Here is a 19,593-nt window from a genome sequence, read left to right on the forward strand (position 1 = left end):
TGGTCCTAAAAGTAGTCGCTAAAAGCATCAAAATATTAATTAGGTGTTTACACATTTTTGTTCATAATGTGTAATATACTGGCGGTGTGATTTACTCATCCAAAAAAAAAAAAAAAAAGGATAGGTGACTTATGTTTGGTGGATAACAACAGCAAAGCCATCATTCTTAGGCAGTTATATTCTTTTTGTTTATTTTTTCAATCTTTTAGAGTGTCCTCATTATTCTGACAAAAAAATATGCCCTTAAAAATAGTTACAACATATAAAAAATGCTTAGGAGAAAATAAAGGCCGAATGAGAGGGCACTTCAAAATACATGGAAATAATGCATATGCAAAAAGGATGGAGACATTTTTAAGCTGTCTTGATTGGCATACATAGAGGAAAGTGAGTTGCTTGGGGCTCATCCAACCATGGTATGCAACTCAAATGTATTCCAAGTGATCTATGAGCTAGACATCTTGTCACTAGAAATTTCTGTTAATTGTTGAATATGTCTGTTTAGGATTGTATTGTTGAAATATCACTTTTTATAGTACATTAATTTAGTATGGTTTGGGTGAAAAAAACATTTTGGAAAAAGAAAAAAAAAAATAGTTACTGCCTCCCAAAGAGGTTAAAAACAAAAGATTCAGGCCAGTTGAGAAAAAAAAAAAAAAAAAAAAAGCATTAACTGAACAGACATATGTCAGGGAAGTCCAATCATTCTCTTGATTTAACCTTTATTTTCTTCTTTATCAGTGTCTCTATCTATTCCTCCCCCTGCCTCCCCACCGGCAAGTGTCTATTCATCAAGGTCAAATTCAAATGCTAGCATATCGTGAGGCTGCTCTTACTTTCAATTCTGCTTTACATTGAAACTCTTCCTTTCCTGCCATCTAAATCTTCTACATTTAATTTTTTTTTTTAAAGTTCTTAATAAATGTGCTTTAGAAAGTCCAGTCTTGGAAAGCATGCATTGTTGACTGTATCAGTGTGGTGAGATGGGGAGGCAGGAACACTAGGTAAAAACTGATCGCATAATCCAAGCAAGAGCTGATAAATTCCTGACATAAAGCAATACAGTTGAGATGGACAAAGATAAAAATAATAGATATTAGGAAATATAAAATAAAACAAGTAAAACTGAACACTTAAGTAAAAAAAGAACAGTGAAACAAATCAAACAGAAAATCTTCTTTCATGACTAAAGAAAAATAGAAATATATAATCATCCAAATTAGGGAACACTTTAGAGTTAAAGGGGTGCTAAAAGAGAGAGACAGAGAGAATGAGCCCCAAATGGCCTCAATTGTGCTAAGCCTCATTATTCACAAACCAAGACTTAATACTGAACCCAATTACAGTTTCAGCCTCTCTTGAGAACATATAACATTTACGAGTCAGTCTGGAATTAGCTGGTCAGCACTAGGGAGGTAATCCACTCAAGAGACCCCTTCCAACCACCAAAGGAAGGTGACTGTGGCTAAACCTATGTACTCTTTTCCTTGTCTCACTCCGTTTCTGCCTATAAACACCTTTCATTTTGTACAGCTCTTCAGATATCCCTTCCATTTCCTAGATGGGATGCTGCCCAATGCATAAATTGTTGAATAAAGCCAATTAAATTTCCAAATTTATCCAGTTGAATTTTGTTGTTTAACAGGAGATACTACCGATAATTAAATGAGAGTAAGAACTGCTGACCATGGCAGGCTCAGATAAACCAGGGCATCTAATCACTCCAAGTATAATGGAATGAGTTCTAAGTTATGAATTGAAATGTATATAAATTCTAATCTAAATGCAACACTACTCACCTGGGAAACTTCTGGAAAATCAGCTAAATGATTTGGGGCTTAGTTTCAATTTGTCAAAATTATTTTAGATATATTGATGGAAGAGATGTGGACTGAAATACAAGTATCTTGCTATTTTTCTAAGATTGTATGAAAACAAAGAAGATAAAAGCTCATTTCTCTCCCCTCTTTGCCCCGCACAGCCCAAGCCCTGAATACAAATAAACACTCAAACCTCATCTAAAAAAAAACAGGTGCTTTCCATGATCTGACTGCCAACACACATGGAGATGTTGCTCCTTGCTATAAAAAAAAAAAAAAAAAAAATCACTATTTGATTCAGTTTCAAAGCTTGAGCACCATACTTTTACTGATGTCTTCAAAATGTATATTTCCAATCTCAATCTCTTTAATGAACTCCAAACTTAATATATCCTATGGTCTACTCAACTGAAATCTTTAAATTCATGTGTATTTTACACATAAAAGACATCTAAATTCAGATACTAATTGTTAATTACTTGATTTGTATTTGTTTTTCATAAAATGTATACTTAAAAGTGTAAACTCACAAACTAAGCTGATCCAAACATACCTAAAAGTTTTCCGTTACTGAATTGATTAGCAACTTTAAAATTTAAATTTAGTGCAGGCTATCACAGTAAAGAGTTTAGAAATAACAGGTGTATCAAATTTATAAAGTCCCAAATTAAATGTTTACCCCATTTCCTAATCTGGTCCTTCCTTAGGCTTTCCCACAGTAGTACCTACCCCTGCCATATGCCTATGAGCCAAGCTTAAACAAACAAAAAAACCACCAAAAGAAGTCAGCCTTGATGCCATGCTATCTCCACCTTCCACATCTAGTGACCGGGAACTCTTAATCTCTACATGCAAATGTCTGACCACCATTCACCACCTCTATTGTCAAAACCCTAGACATCCTCTTGAATCCCTGTTGATTTTTCTTGTTTCAATTTTGATGCCATTATGTTATTTTCCAGACTGTCAGTCCAATTACTCCTTTTAATCTATATGTGTCATTCCTTTGCTCAAAGTTCATCTAAAATTTTTTACTACACATAAAAAATACATTAAAATCCATAGTCCAACAACACCTTGTTTTTGCCCATTCTGTTAACTCATCCACCATTTGCCTCTCACGCAGATCATTCAGATTTTCTTTGTTCTCTGATCCCAGGAAGCACATTCCCAGGGCAAGGCTTTAACTTTCCGAGTTCCCTCAAAGTTCTTTCTCATCTACTTGCCTGTTCACCTCTGTTATTTTCTTATTGAGGCTCCCCTTAATTAAAATCCCCCCACATACACATTCACAGCTATTATCTCTTAAGTTCTGCTTTCATGCTTTTCAGAACTCTTATCACACCAAGGGCTACCATAGCATAGTGATCAAGAGCACAGATTTTGGAGCTACATTTCCTGAGTATCACTGTTTACTAGCTGTGTGACCCTGAACTATTTTATCTTGCCACTCTGTGCCTTACTTCCTTCCACCATAAAAATAATAATAGCACCTGATAGTAATGATCTTACTTTATCTAGAGTGTTGGAACAGTGCCTAGATCCTTGAGAATGCCTAACATTGTTACATATTTATTTGCTATTATTTATTTTTCCCATTAGGGTAAAAGATTCATGAGAAAGAATCATTTGTCAATTTATTTACTGCTATCTCCCTAGATCCTAGAACAGTATCTGGTCTCTATATTTGCTAAATTAATAACTATATGAATAAAGAGAACAAAATTAAAGAAATGGAAATAGACACAAGAGGAAATTAACCACAATTAGAATTAAGTAAGATAACACTAAGAGGAAATAGGAGAAATGGGAAAGGGTAGATTAGAGAAAATTCACTTGCACTGTTTTGAGTTAAATTAAATTGGTCTATGAGCATCCCTCTTTTTGTACCACATTTATGCCTCTTTATTTAATATTTCACTTGGCTAAGGCTAATTTGCTTTGGCTTATCAATGAGGCAAAAAAAAGTGACAACCAAGTTATTCTGTTTGAAAACATGGCATATAATGCGATTTAGACAGGACCTTATCAATAATTAGGAACCTCGATTGATTTCTTGACTCGACCACTAGCAGTTATTGACATCACTTTTCCTTTCTCATCCTTAGTCTTCTCATGAATAGGGTAAGGAAATCAGAGTAGGTGGTTCCTGTTACCTTCTAGTTTGATAAATTGCATTTTTATGATATGCTCTGGCTTTCCTCGTTTTCTATATACCTCTGACTTTTCCCTGTCCTTGGTTGGCATAGGTAGAAGGGGTCCAAGTGATGCTAATATTATAGTAAATATACGATAATTGCAAGAATAAGTATAATGCATACAATTGTATGCCATACCTGTATATTCAATGATAGTTGAATTTTCTGCTATTTGGGTTAGCATTGGTAATTAGTTTTTATCTTGCACAACCAATATGGAGATATAAATTGCTGTTAATTGTTAGGAAAGGCAAATGATGTGAAAATGAAGCAGGAAAAGTAAATTAAGTAAAGAAAAGAAGTGTACCAGGCAAGATTAAAAATGGGCAAACAGGAGAAAAAGAAAGACTATGGTCATCATTTATATATATCCTACAGCTTCAAAGTCTTTCTGATTTTATGGATAAACAGAAAAACTACTTGCTGGTGGAATGAGGGAATGGAGAGAAAAAGCAAACTTAATTCTGAACCTGATTTTTAAACTGAACGCCTGATCCAGTTAAGATGTGTTGTTTTCGAATTACAGCATGTCTGAATAATTTTGGCTTAAACAGTAGACACTTGTAGGTTTTCCTTTAACAGAAATTCTAGAAGTAGGAAATTCACAAAAGGTACTTTTCAATTGTCCTGCCCAGAGTGCTGGCTATTCTCATGTTTGTAAGATGTCATCAGATTTTAGACATTGTGTCCTGAGTCAAGAACATCTGAAAGCAGCAAGGAAGAAGTATGAGGAGATATATTTTCTTGCAATCCTTTATTTTCATCAGGAGGGATATTGTTTCTCAAAGCCTATGATGTTTTCTCCTTAAGGTTTTTTCTAAGCCAATCACTGGCAAACTACGCAATTTTGACTGAATATGTCTCATTCTCTTTAATTATGGTGTCATCTTTCCTAAGCACATTGGCATTCCTTATTACAATATTTGGGGCTTTCTTAGCAAAGAGCTATGAGGAGCAGACTGTTGGGAAATAGTCCAAATGTTTTTGTTTTTGTTTTCCATACATCCTAAATAGCTCTAAACAAGGCCTGTATTACCTGTGGCCTTCACATAAGGTTATGGTCTATTTCTAATCATCTTCACCACTTATTTGTATACTATTTTTCCCAGCCCTCTCTCCTTGCAGGGGCCTGCGGTTAGGAAGATAGAGCCCTTCTCTGGATGGTTTTGCTTCAGGTTTTTATATGAATAAATCTGATGATCACACATGGACACTCATTTTTGAACTCACTCTGTGGTGGTACACTTAATGCTTTTCATGACATTTAATTACTGCAACTGGTGAACTTTTTTTGTTCAGCACAAAGTGAAAAAGAAGTAGGTACAAATCTCTTATAAAGCATTCTAGGGGGAAAAATCCTGCTTTTTAGCCATAGGTTTATCAATCATATTCCTTATAAAAATGTTTTGGGCAAATATGGGGCTCTTGTTATCTTTCGTCAGTGATACTTGCCACTCCTTTCAAAAATAATATCATTATATAATATATATATATATATATATGTAAAATTTAGCTCTCTAGTAACGTGAGTCCTACAATATTGTACGTGGCATATTATTATTGTGATGTTTTATTAATGTAAGCTAAATGTTTTCTATATTTTAATATCTCTGAAATTGGGATGTTTCCTTTACTTGATTATCTCTTAAGATAGTTCTTGCTTATTAAAGGTTATTAATGTTATTTCTTATCACCTGTGCGTGGGTAAACCAAGTTGTTATTTCTAGGTTTACAAGTGGATATTACAACTATTTCAAGTTTCATGACATACAAACCACTTAAAGACTATTTGAGAAAGAAATATGAGTCTTGGTTGTTATTATCTGAAATCTTACACTGATGCTCTTTGGTAAAATACAGAAAATGTCAGCATCAATACTAGCAGAATTAGTGTCATCACAGTGTAAGAAAATGTGGAGACACCTCCCTGATGGAACTGAGAACTATACTGTGAGAAAAGAAACCTGAACATGGACTATTTTTTCATCAGAAATAGTTATTTAGACTAGTTGAGCTTTGAATGCAAAGAATACTTAGGAACACCTTAACAGAGATGCCTGGGTGGCTCAGTCAGTTAAGGGGTCTGCTTTCTGCTCAGGTCTTGATCCTAGGGTCCTGGGATAGAGCCCTGCGTCAGGCTCCTTGCCCAGCAGGGATGCTGCTTCTCCCTCTCTTTCTGCCCCTCCTTCCGCTTATGTTTCCCTCTCTCTCTGTCAAATAGAAATAAAATCTTTAAAAAAAGAAAAGGAATACTTTAACCAACGTGCTTTTCTTCTATGTTTATTTGTATGCACATATGAATAATATATGGCATCACTAAGCACATCAAAGGAATTCTTTCAAAAAATATAAAAAAATAACTTGGGATTTCTTAGGGTTTTTTTTAATGATTTTTTATTTATTTAAAACAACATATAGAAAATAAATCTTGAATTATTGAATACCAGAAATAGTTATAAGCTCTGAAGATAACATAGAAAACAAGATAGAAAATAGATAATTCATAGTCTTGTGAAACTTACATTATAATAGGGAACATAGACAATATATATGTAATGTAGTTACAGGAAGTTATAAATCTAATGACAAAATGTGGATAAAAACTGATGAAAATAGGGATCCCTGGGTGGCGCAGCGGTTTGGCGCCTGCCTTTGGCCCAGGGCGCGATCCTGGAGACCCGGAATCGAATCCCACATCGGGCTCCCGGTGCATGGAGCCTGCTTCTCCCCCCGCCTGTGTCTCTGCCTCTCTCTCTCTCTGTGACTATCATAAATAAATAAAAAAATTAAAAAGAAAAAAAAAAGAAAAATTCATTAAAAAAAAAAAAACTGATGAAAATAGACATTAAAAATGTAGTTTGGGAAAGCCTCTGTGAAGAGGTGACATTTATACCAAGAGCTCAAATGAAGATGCATAATGGCATGAGTGTTACAGTTCAGATTTACCAGACTTTTTTAAGGACAAAGTTTTTACAAACTTTAATTTTTAAACTAAAAAATCAACAGTGAAAATCTTTCTGAAATTTTCTTATACTGATGTCAAACTTTTGAAAGACTGCAACAGTTGAAATTTAAGGTAACACAGTGTTAATTTGCTGATATCATTGGTCTACTTCTCTTTTACATTAAGTGGACTATGTGCTAATGACATTTGCAATATAAATGTACAAATAAGATGTATCTCTAGATATGCTTTTTTTCTTTTTAAGGAGTACTTAATGGTGCCAAATTTCATTTGTGTGTGTGTGTGTGTGTTGTGTATGTGTGTGTGTGTCGGAACTAAATTATTAAATATCAGGCTATCATTAAAATATTAGAATTATTTAATTAATAATACAGAAGTAAAAATATAATAATAATACAGAAGTATTCTATAAAAGTAAAACATTTGTTATAATTTTTGGGGTTTTATTAAACCATAATAATTTATTGAATAAATAATAATATAATTATTTTGTTAACTATATGATTTCTAATAACTATATAAACAACTATATAATTTATTTCTAATTATATTTTTAGATTTGAATTTTAAAATAATTTTAATGTGTTCAGAAGTTTTATTGTTTGAAATATAGAAAGATTATCATTGGATATTTAGAAAAGGGTTATGAGAGTAAAAAATAAATGCTTAAGTGTGAGGTCATATACAAATTGCATGCTGTCATGGTAACCCAGAGTATCAGAGATACTAGAATATCTTACAGAAAGGCAGACACAGATTTAATACATATGTTTTAGGATTTTTGCTTTGTGTGTTGATATTTCATAGATTCAATTACAATTGCATTCATATCTTACTATCTAATGAGTGATACAGATGACTGATAATGAATCAAGTATGTTATTGTAATATAATCTCTATCAATATTCCAATGTATTTTTTAACAGCAGTGGAAAAAACATTCCTAAAATTTATACGGAACCACAGAAGGTCCTGAGTAGCAAAGAAAAACATAATTTTAAAATACATGAAATAAGATGCATATTGTATGACAACCATAAATGCAGACTTCCTTGTCACATATTAGTTATTCTAAAAATTCCATCAGTATAGTGATTTTAAAACAGAAGAACTCATATTCAACTCTTACAATCATCTTCATATGTGCATGCTATGTTATTGTACAATTTCCAGTTAAGTGATTATTTTTTCCTTTCCTTGTAGTTGTCAATCGGGCATATTTGAAATATATGCCTAAACCATCAAGACTTCTTCAAACGAACAGCCCATTTAAATGAAAACAAACACAAATAATTATCACAAGCATGCTGTTTTTAAATAAAATCAGCACAAAATATATGAAATTATTTAATTCTAAATATATATTTTAAATATAATTTTGGTGCTTCAAAAGTTAAATAATGATTCAGTTTGGAATTTTTCATATGCCCTTGGTTAAGGTATTTGATCTATGTATGTATTTAACTAAAATGACAATTATAATGGATAAGAAGCAATCCTCTTTTTCATGATTGTTAGTTGTGCTACCATTGTTTGAGAAGCAGTATTTTGTTAATATTTTCTAAATAACCAAAAGGAATGCCAAATAAATGTAAGGTATTCTTTTTATTATTATGTTTTCTATCTCATAAATGCTATGTTCCCTGTGAGAACAAAATTCCTTTTAAAACTACTATATAATTTCAGCATTATTGAAAAGCCTCATACTGATTCTAGATACCTGCGATTTTAAATCAATCTGATACATGCCTTTGGGAGCAGGAAAATAAGCATGTCTCCCCTTCAAGGTCCTGAGGGTGATTATAATTGCTAAGATGACAAAAAGCAGAACTCATTGTCCTAGACGAACATACTAGTAATTTGCTAGATGACAATCTGTTTTGAACCACTTCTTTGGGATATTGAGACTGAATGGTATTGCATTTCTACATGAATGGAATTTTATTAACTTTTATTCTCCATCCCCCATATTCACAAACAAATGACAGAAAAAATATTGAATCAATCAGTGATTATAGATTATCTCATTTATATTGCATTAATGGATTTCACAAAAACACATAATTCTGATACTCTTTTCAATTAAGTCTTGATAAATGCTCTATCCTTGGCCACACTCTGGAAAAAAAATTACCAAATTATTGTGAGAGAAGTCATTGGTATTTACTCATACTAGCTTTGCTTTGCAATTTGTATCCTAAATGCCATTGTTTGTACTTTGATGCCAGTTTATTAGCTGTATCATCTTAGGTAATGTCCTAAAATTTAAGGTTCATAATTTGTAAAATAGTGAACTTACTTGTGTTCAATAACCCAAATATGTGCTCATGGATCTTTCAACTTTATATCAGAGAATCTTAACTTTCAACTTAATTAAATATGACTTTAAAAATAAGCAAGACAAGTTTTTAGGTTTATCCAATTCCCTATAACTCATAGGTTATTAAAAATGGGTTAATTTGGAGAAAGTGTACAAGAGTTATTTCATCTGGATTATTTATCTCTATTCAAGAAATGTGCTAATAACACTTTAAAATAATAGTAACATTTTAGAAAGCCCAAAAGTAAAACCCATGCTTGTATGATCATTTAACCTACAACAAAGGAGACAAGAAGACAGTCCCTGCAATAAATGGCCCTGGGAACACTGGACATCTACATGCCAAAGAATGAAATGGGACCACTTTTGTACACCACACACACATACACACACACACAGGCACACAAAACTCAAAATGGATTAAAGACCTATATATGTGATAGGAAAACATAAAGCTCCTAGAAGAAAACACAGGCAGTAATCTCTTAGACATTGGCCTTAGCAACCTCTTTCTAGATGTGTTTCCTCAGGCAAGGGAAACAAACACAAAATAAACTACTGAGACTACATCAAAATAAAATCTTTCACACAGCAAAAGAAATCATCAACAAAACAAAGAGGGCACCAACTGAATGGGAGAAGATATTTGAAATGATATAACCATTTAGAAGTTAATATCCAAAATATATAAACTTGGAGAATTCTACACCAAAAACACAACAAGCACATTGAAAAGTGGACACAGAACCTAAATAGACATTTTTCCAAAGAAGACATACACTGATGGCCAACAGACACACAAAAAGACACTCAACATCACTGATCAATCATCCGGGAAATGCAAATCAAGACCACAATGAGATATCACTTGACCCCTGTCAGAGTGGCTAGAATCAAAAGTATTGGTGAGTATATGGAGAAAAAAGGAAACCTTATGCATTGTTGGTAGAAATGTAAATTCTTATAGCCCCTATGGAGAACATTATAGAGGTTCCTCAAAAAAATTAAAAATAGAAATACCATGTGATCCAGTGATTTCACTACTGGGTATTTACCCAAAGAAAATGAAAACACTAATGGGAAAGGATCTATGTACCTCTATGTTTATTGTGGTAATATTTACATTAGCCAAGGAGACATGATAGATGTGACCATTGATAGATGAATGGACAAAAGAAATATATATAATGAAATATTAGTCAGCCATAAAAAAGGATGTGTTCTTGTTCTTTGTGATAGCATGGATGGACCTAGAGGATGTTAAGCTAAGTGAAATAACTCAGAAAAAGGCAATAACTATATTATTTCTCACATGCGTGGAATCTAAAACAAATAAAACAAATGAATTAACAAACAAAAAAAAAAAACAGAAACAAGCCCATAAATACAGGCAACTGTTGAGTGCCGAGAGGAGGGGCCTGGGAGGAATGAGCAAGAATGTGTGAAAAAGAGTGGGAGATACAGGCTTCCAGTTATGGAATGAATGTCATAGGAATATGAGCTACAGCAAAGGGAATATAGTCAATGATGCTGTGATAGTATTGTATGCTGACAGACGGTAGCCATGATTTGGTGAGCATATCATAATGCATAGACTTGTTGAAGCAGTATGTTATACATCTGAAATAATGTAACGTATGTCAACTGTGCTTCAGTTAAAAACTAAAAATAAAAGGATCACAAAAGTGTAGTCTTTATACTTAAAAGATTGAACTAAAACAGGCATTAGAAAGAAAAAAGAGACTGATAGTAACTAAAGTTATATGTCAAGAAGTGAAGATAATGATCACTTTTAAGTACTAATATTAAAATACTTTTGATGATAATAATATAAAAGTATGGTATGAAATTCTAAAGACAATGAAATTCTAAAGACAATTCTAATGATTTTATATATTTTATGTTGTTAAGTCTTCCTAATAATCCTATGAGGTAGCGACAATTATTAATCCAATTTTGCAACCAAGGCTACAGACATTAAGAAGTTAAGTTACCTGCCCAAGGTCATGCTACTTACAAGTGACAGACATAGTATTAGAATCAAGGGAGCCCTGCCTTTTTACACTATGTTGATACTTCCTTCTTGTGTATTTCAGTTTTCTCTAGGCCTGTAAACATCATACTTTCTCACTCTGCTCTTTGGTTTATACCTTGCTTTTATCCTCTAATCCTTTGAATTCTCATGAACCTGAGTTTAGTTCTAAGATATTATATTCTTACCTGCATCTAGTTTACTTATTAACTCTTAGACATAGTATTGTGCTTCAAAGGAACAACGGTCTTTTGTAGGATTAAGCTATTTCTGCTACATATTATTCTGCAGGCTCCTGGAGAAGACTTCTTGCCCATGGGATCACATCTTAAACAAGACTGAATTCTGAAGTCACCACTGAAGGGAGTGCAGGCAGACTTAAGTTTGCATGTTGTTGAGCCTAAGTCTGTTTGGAAACATGTAATCTTCTACTCTATTTGCTATTAAGTAAAATCCGATATAAATCAAACCCTTCCAAAGCTTCATCCAAAGAGATTTTAAAAGCCCTGGTATGTGTACTTTTTTTTTCTCTTTAATGCAGGACACTTGTAAGCATCCTGGGAATGTGCCTGATGGCGAGCTATTTTCCAAGGCAGGGATAACTTCCTCAGTGAGGAAATTCATTTTACACAAAGCACCAACCAATAAAAAGGTCACTTTATAACATGCTATCTTTAACAAAAATAACTATGGAATATTTAAAGTTTTTCCTCAATGCTTTCGTCTGCTGAATGTGGATAAATTGTGCATCACATCTCTTTCTAGGAACCAAAGGATGAGCTTTCATTCTTTAATTTACTAGTTCTTGCCATCTACTTTCTCCCACCAACAGACATACTCTACTTTCTCCTTCACAGGACCGTAGGGAAGAATGGTCTGTATCTAGAAATCATGGAATAAAGTCCTATTTCCGAACAAACAAACAAACAAACAAACAAATCAATAATCACTTAGGCTCATACATGTGGATATATGTAACATAATCTTTTTTAGATGAATAATTTGATTGAAAAATAGGATATCACTACGATAGTAGCCCTATGAAAAAGAAAAGTTTCATATACAAATTGATAAATATATATAATGGATGCTTTGTGTGTTAGTGTGTGTGGGTGTGTGGATGTGAAAATAAGAAAATGTATGTATATACAAATGTATATATACACACACACATATATATATACTTAGTGTTGTTCCAGAAGGTAAACTATTACCTACATTTCTAAGGCATGTTATAGGTCCAAGATACACTAATAAATATATTTCAAGAACATTAATTCAAGCATAATATTCCAAAATATAGAAAGAAAAGCTTACTTATTTGCTTACATTCACCTTTTTTGTGACGGAGGGCTGTGCCTAGTGTCAGATATGGATGCAGTTTGGTCCATTGTGACAGGCCATGGATACATGAGTCTTATTTTCATTACCAAATATTCCCAGCACCCTGGTCAACTCTTCAGTTAGTTACCTTGTCATCTTAATTGTTGACCACAAGGAAATACTGAGAACTTACTTCATTGTGCATTGTGAATTGGAGATTAATTAGTTGAAGGGTTTTGTGACTTACTTAATAAAGTTTGTGATCTCTACAGTTTTATATACTATACATACAGTCACCAAGCAGCCTTAGGAAATACAGATAAGACATGCTAAATAAATCAAGTATGTGGGCAGCCCCAGTGGCCCAGCGGTTTAATGCCCGGCCTTCAGCCCCGGGAGTAATCCTGCAGACCTGGGATCAAGTCCCACGTGGGGCTCCCTGCATGGAGCCTGCTTCTCCCTCTCCCTGTGTCTCTGCCTTTCTCTCTCTGCACCTCTCATGAATAAATAAAATAAAATCTTAAAAAAATAAATAAAGCAAATATCTTTGGATAAGTACTAGAACAGCAGAAAAGCAGATATCCAGGTAGCTTTTCATACAGGGATACCTTAGGAAGGAATGAGAAGCAATTTAAAAGATTTAGGAAAATTGAGAAAATTTGGTGGGAATTAGATGTATTTTAAAAGGCACAGGGAAATTGACCTAGAAGTGAATCAAGCATCAATTTCATTAAAATATTTATTTTATAAATTTATTTTAAGGATTTTATTTATTCATTTGAGAGAGAGAGAGAGCATGATTGTACATAGGAGAAGAGGGAGGGGCAGAGGGAGAAGCAGACTCCCCGCTGAGCAGAAAGCCCAATGCAGGGCTCTGTCCCAGAACCCTGAGATCATGACCTGAGCCAAAGGCAGGCATTTAAAATACTGAGCCACCCAGATGCCCTCATTACATGATTTACAAGACTTTTCAGCATTGCTTCTTCCATGGCTTGATAAAATTACCATAATACCAGTATCCAGCAACTCTGGTTAATTCACTGAAGAACTTCATTCTAATTCAACTATTAGTTTGTATGTGAGATATCAGTTAATACTCAGCAAGCCAGCCAACCACTTACAAGAGCTACTGTGCATTATATTTTAATCTGGTAAATAAGGGACATAGAGGAGAGAACGCAAGATAAATTTTGTGAAACATATTTCAAGTTTGCCCTCCTCGAGGGACAAGAGAACTGGGGTGTTTGCACACCCAGGATTTTCATCTCAGCACACTGATGCAAACACTGACAGCAGTTGGTAAGACCAACTAAAATTCTAAAGGAGAAAATTCTAAAGGACATGGGTGAGCTACTGACAACATTGACTCTAAATTATAAAATGGGAAATGATCAAAGCATAGCATTATGTATAATATCTAATTATAATTATCTGAACTAGAAAAGATTCCAAAGCCATTTTTGGGGGTTGGTGATGAATTTGTTAATAGAGATTTCTTGTCCCCAATTTGTATTTTCATTTATATGAGTACAGTGTTCTTGTAATGGATATGTTTGGCTTTTAGTAAGAAAGATAAATCTTCTCATCCAATGATTAGTGTTTCTAATTATCATCTGGTACTGTACTTCATTATTCAGCAAACGAATATTTGTTGATCTCATATTATACACCAAGTACTATTAAGGGTACTGGGATTCACCCATGAACATTACAGGGAGCAATGAAGAAACTAAACAGAGAGATGTGATAGAAAGTGACATGAATAGTCAGAAAAGGCCTCTTGGAAGAATTAGCATTAATTTGACCTTTACAGGATTAGAAGAAGGAGCATGCCAAGCAAAGGTCTGGTAAAATCTTATCCCAGGCATGGAGGTGGCATTCTCTTAGCAAGTTTTATAGCTTGAACAAGGACAGTATCATTTGTGGCACTGGCTAACAACCTGAAGGTTTCTGGTCACCACTGTAGATACTGAATCAAATTTCTGAAATAAAAAAAATATATATATATATATATAAAATAAAAAAAATAAAACAAAAAATAAAACAAATTTCTGAAATAGAAAGTATTAGCACTTTTCAAGAAGCTTTCAATACAATTTTTACCTATGCTGAAAATCTAAAATAACTTGATTGATTATTTCAGAAATTGTTTTCTAAAAACATTTATATTTCATATAATAGAACACAGTTATAACAATTTTAAAAATAGGTGATACATAAGAAAACTTAGGTTATTAGTTAATTGATCATATTTTACACTATGGCTTTGTAGAAGGAGTTAGACTATTCGGTACAAGAGGATTGTATTGAAATGGTCAAAATTTATTGCGATTTCTTATGAATTATACAAATTTTGCTTTGATAAAAAATAGATTATTTTTGTTTTATGGGTCTTGCAATACACATATTTTGAAGAAGAAAATTGAACCACTCTTTAATGTGCTTACCACATTTTTCATGATGTGAATAATATCAAGGCAATCAAACCTAAAAACTCGAATTTCTCACTATCTCTGTTATAAGTAGCTTTTACCCGCTAATGCCATGAATCATATATAATATTTAATGCAAATAATGAAGAGTAATACAGCCAGTGGTCATTTTGTTATGAACACAAAGAGAGTTAATACATTTCTTTTGTAGAGACTAAAAAAAAGAAAAGTCAGATGAACTTCAAAGTATTTTCCTACATTTTCCTCTATTGCCCAGCCTCCTGGATATCATTGTCCCTCCTTCTGACAGCTGTAAAATGCTATTTAAGGCTTAGAGAATTTTATATTTCATTTTATATTTTTTTTCAAAGCTTGAAGATGAATATCAGAACAAGAGTGAGATGTCGCACTCCAGATGTGCTGACCACTGTGATTTCCTCAAATGTGGGAAATTCCACTGCATAATTTGTAGTAGTGGAGGACTGTGGTCACGCTTTCCCCTGGCAAAAATAAATAAATAAATAAAAATAAAAATAAAATAATAAAATGAAAGAGTGAGATGTCACCAGTGAGATATTCCATGTGTTTCCACCTATACATTCTGTAGTTAGTCATGAAGCCATGATAATTCTGCTTCAGCCAGGCAATTAGTTTAAAAGTAACAGTCCCATCTTCCTTTCTCCTTGGCTTCTAGATTTGCCTGAAGTTATATTGGCTCCACTTTCAAAAAATCCTTTTCTTGGTTTATGGATTTTTCGTAATTTGGGGGGGGGGGGGGGAATAGGCAGAATTTAAGGCTACCAGACTCTTATTGTAAAAGTTGGTCCATTTTCTCAGAAAAAAAAAAAAAGGAATTGGAATGTTTTTCAGAGTACATATAAGAGAGAGTTAAAACTGTTTGAGTGCTGGATCTTAGTTTAGTATTTTATGGGTCTCCATTCCCTTTATTTATGTTTTCTTATGAAGAGACATTAATTAGCACTCTTATTTCTCTCTACTCTCCCAATCGTTACTTAAAGGTAAATAAATTATACTTTTGGTAATTTGGGATCAGGTCAGAAGTATCCAAATTCAACCCATTTTCTTCCTTATTTTGAATTATCCACACAGTTCTTGGTCATAAAGTAACTTTAAAAAGTAAAGGTGACAGAAACCTCTCTGACGTGTCTGTCATTATCCATGCTTGCCTGTAATCAGACACATATTGTTTCATGAAGCCCATTGATGCCACATATTTAAAACATCCTTTGATTTTGTGCTCTCCATAATAAAGATTCCATTTTAATTTACTTTTTGTCTGAATCCTGAGTGTATCCCAATTAGTTTCAAATATGGTAGGAAATAGAGGTGGCATTTATTGGGCTGACTCAAATTCCAACTATAGATGATATTGGGAGGACTCAAATATATAAAATCAGAAATGAAAGAGGACAAATTACAAGAGAATGCACATTAATGCCAACAAACTGAAAAAATCTAGAAGAAATAAATTTCTAGAAACATACAACCTTCTAAAACTGAATCCATTTCTATAGAAAATTTTAAAAGACCGACTAGTAGTAACAAAACTGAATCATTATCAAAAAACTATTAAAAAATAAAAGTTCAGATCCAGATGAATTCACAGTGATTGCTTCCAAGCACTTAAAGAAGAGTTAATACTTATTCTTCTCAAACTATGTTTTTAGAAAAATCGAAGAAGGAGAGCTTCCAAACACATTCTAAAAAGCCAGCATTACCCTGGTACCAAAACCAGTTAAAGACATTACAAAAAAAGAAAACTATAAGGAAATATCACTGACAAATTAGATGCAAAATCCTCAACAAAATATTAGCAAACTGCATTCAATACTACAATTAAAAAAAAATCATTCACCGCAATCAAGTGGAATTTATTTCAGAGATGTAAGAATGGTTTATTATTTGCAAATCAATCAATATGATACACATCAATAGAATGAAGGCTAAAACTCACATAATCATCTAAATAGATGCATAAAAAATTGACAAAATTTAACATCCGTTCAAGATAAAAATTCTCAATGAAGTGGGTTTAGAGAGAATTTATCTCAATGTAATAAAGACCCTATATGAAAACCTACACCTAATATCCCACTCATTGGTGAAAAACTTGAGAGCTTTTCCTGCAAGATGAGGAACAAAACAAGAATGTCCACTCTCATCACTTTTATTCAACATAATACTGGAAGTCCTAGCCACATTGGTCAGATAAGAAAAAGAAATAAGAGGCATCCATATAAGCAAGGAAGAAGGTAAACCCTCATCATTTGCAGATGACATGATATTATACACATAACCCTAAAGACTACACCAAAAAAAAACTATTAGAAGTAATAGATAAATTCAGTAAAGTTGTAGTATACAAAATTAATACCCAGAAATTGGTAATGTTTCTATATACCAATAACAAAGTAACAGAAAGAGAAATTACTAAACAATTTCATGACTATTGCACCAAAACAAACAAATAAATAAATAAAAATACATTGGAATACATTTAACCAAAGAGGTGAAAGAACTGAACTCTGAAAACTATAGAATGTTGATGAAATAAATTGAAGACAACACAAATGAATGAAAAGATATTCTATGCCCATGAAGGGGAAGAATTTATATTGTTAAAAAGTCCATAGTATCCACAGAAATCTACAGATCAGTGCAATTTGTAGCAAAATACCCATTGCATTTTTCACAGAATTAGAACAAATAATATGAAATTTGTATGGAATTACAAAAGAATAACTAAAACAATCTTGAGAAAGAAGATCAAAGCTGGAAAGATCACAATTCCAGATTTTTTTTTTTTTTTTTTTTTTTTTTAGGAAGCTTTCCCTGAATCTCAGGGAAGATATTTATGTTTTTTTTTTTAGGATTCCAAAGCCGCTGCCTTCTTTTTTTTAAGATTTTATTTATTCATGAGAGACACAGCACAGAGAGAAAAACAGAGACATAGGCAGAGGGAAAAGCCGGCTCCTTGCAGGGAGCCCGATGCAGTACTAGATCCCCAGACCCGGGATTATGCTCTGAGCCCAAGGTAGATGCTCAGCCGCTGAGCCACTCAGTGTCTCTCAATTCCAGATTTCAAGACATACACCAAAGCTGTAGTAATCAAAAAATATATGGTCTGATGCAAAAGTAGACACATAGAACAGAATAACAAGCCCAGAAATAAACCCATACTTGTATGGTCAATTATCTTTAACAAAGGAGGCACGAAAATACAATGGAAAAAATATTTGAAATGATAGCCAATTAGAAGTTAATATCCAAAATACATAAATTTAGAGAATTCAACACCAAAAACACAGTCACATTGAAAAGTGGACACAGAACCTAAATAGACATTTTTCCAAAGAAGATATGCACTGATGGCCAACAGACACACAAAAAGATGCTCACTATCACTGATCATTCATCAGGGAATGCAAATCAAAACCACAATGAGATATCACTTTAGCCCTATCAGAGTGGCTAGGATCAAAAGTTATTAGTGAGGATGTGGAGAAAAAGGAACCCTTATGCATTGTTGGTAGATCAAAAAATTTAAAAATAGAAATACCATATGATCCAGTAATTTCACTACTGGGTATTTACCTAAAGGAAATGAAAACACTAATCGGAAAAGACCTACGTACCTCTGTTTATTGCAGGAGTATTTACATTAGCCGAGGAGACATGGAAGCAACTCAAGTGACCATTGATAGATGAGTGGACAAAAAAGAAGTGTATCTATGCAATGAAATATTAGTCAGCCAATTAAAAGGATGAGTTCTTGCTTTTTGTGGCAACGTGGATGGACCTAGAGGGTGTTATGCTAAGTAAAATAAGTCAGAGAAAGACAAACATCGTATGATTTCTTTCATATGTGGAATTTTTTTTTTTTTTTAATTTTTATTTATGATAGTCACACACAGAGAGAGAGGGGCAGAGACACAGGCAGAGGGAGAAGCAGGCTCCATGCACCGGGAGCCTGATGTGGGATTCGATTCCGGGTCTCCAGGATCGCGCCCCGGGCCAAAGGCAGGCGCCAAACCGCTGCGCCACCCAGGGATCCCCATATGTGGAATTTAAAAAACAAAACAAATGAATTGAAAAAAAAAAACACAAGTAAAATGCTGAATCAGACCTATAAATATAGAGAACAAACTATTAGTTTCCAGGGGGGAGGGGGCTGAGGGGGTGAACAAAATAGATGCAGTGTAGTGAGAGATATAGTTACGGAATGAATATGTCATGGGAAAAATTAAAAATAAAAATAAAAAAAGAATATGTCATGGGAATGTAAGTTACAATCTAGGAAATATAGTCAATAATATTGTAGTGGCATTGTAAAGTGACAGATCCTAGCTACATTTGTGATGAGCATAGCATAGTATAGGGAGATATTTTTTTTTTTTTTTTTTTTTTTTTAAGATTTTATTGGGCAGCCAGGGTGGCTCAGCAGTTTAGCGCTCCCTTCAGCCCAGGGCCTGATCCTGGAGA

The 19,593-nt window shown here is 33.5% G+C and overlaps 1 pseudogene; it reads left to right on the forward strand.

The window, feature by feature from the left end:
• The first annotated feature begins 15,453 nt into the window (after positions 1-15,453).
• Positions 15,454-15,593, forward strand: LOC119872911 (annotated as a pseudogene).
• The last annotated feature ends 4,000 nt before the right edge of the window (positions 15,594-19,593 follow it).

This window comes from Canis lupus, chromosome 3, assembly GCF_011100685.1.
Source record: "Canis lupus familiaris isolate Mischka breed German Shepherd chromosome 3, alternate assembly UU_Cfam_GSD_1.0, whole genome shotgun sequence".
Taxonomy (NCBI): domain Eukaryota; kingdom Metazoa; phylum Chordata; class Mammalia; order Carnivora; family Canidae; genus Canis; species Canis lupus.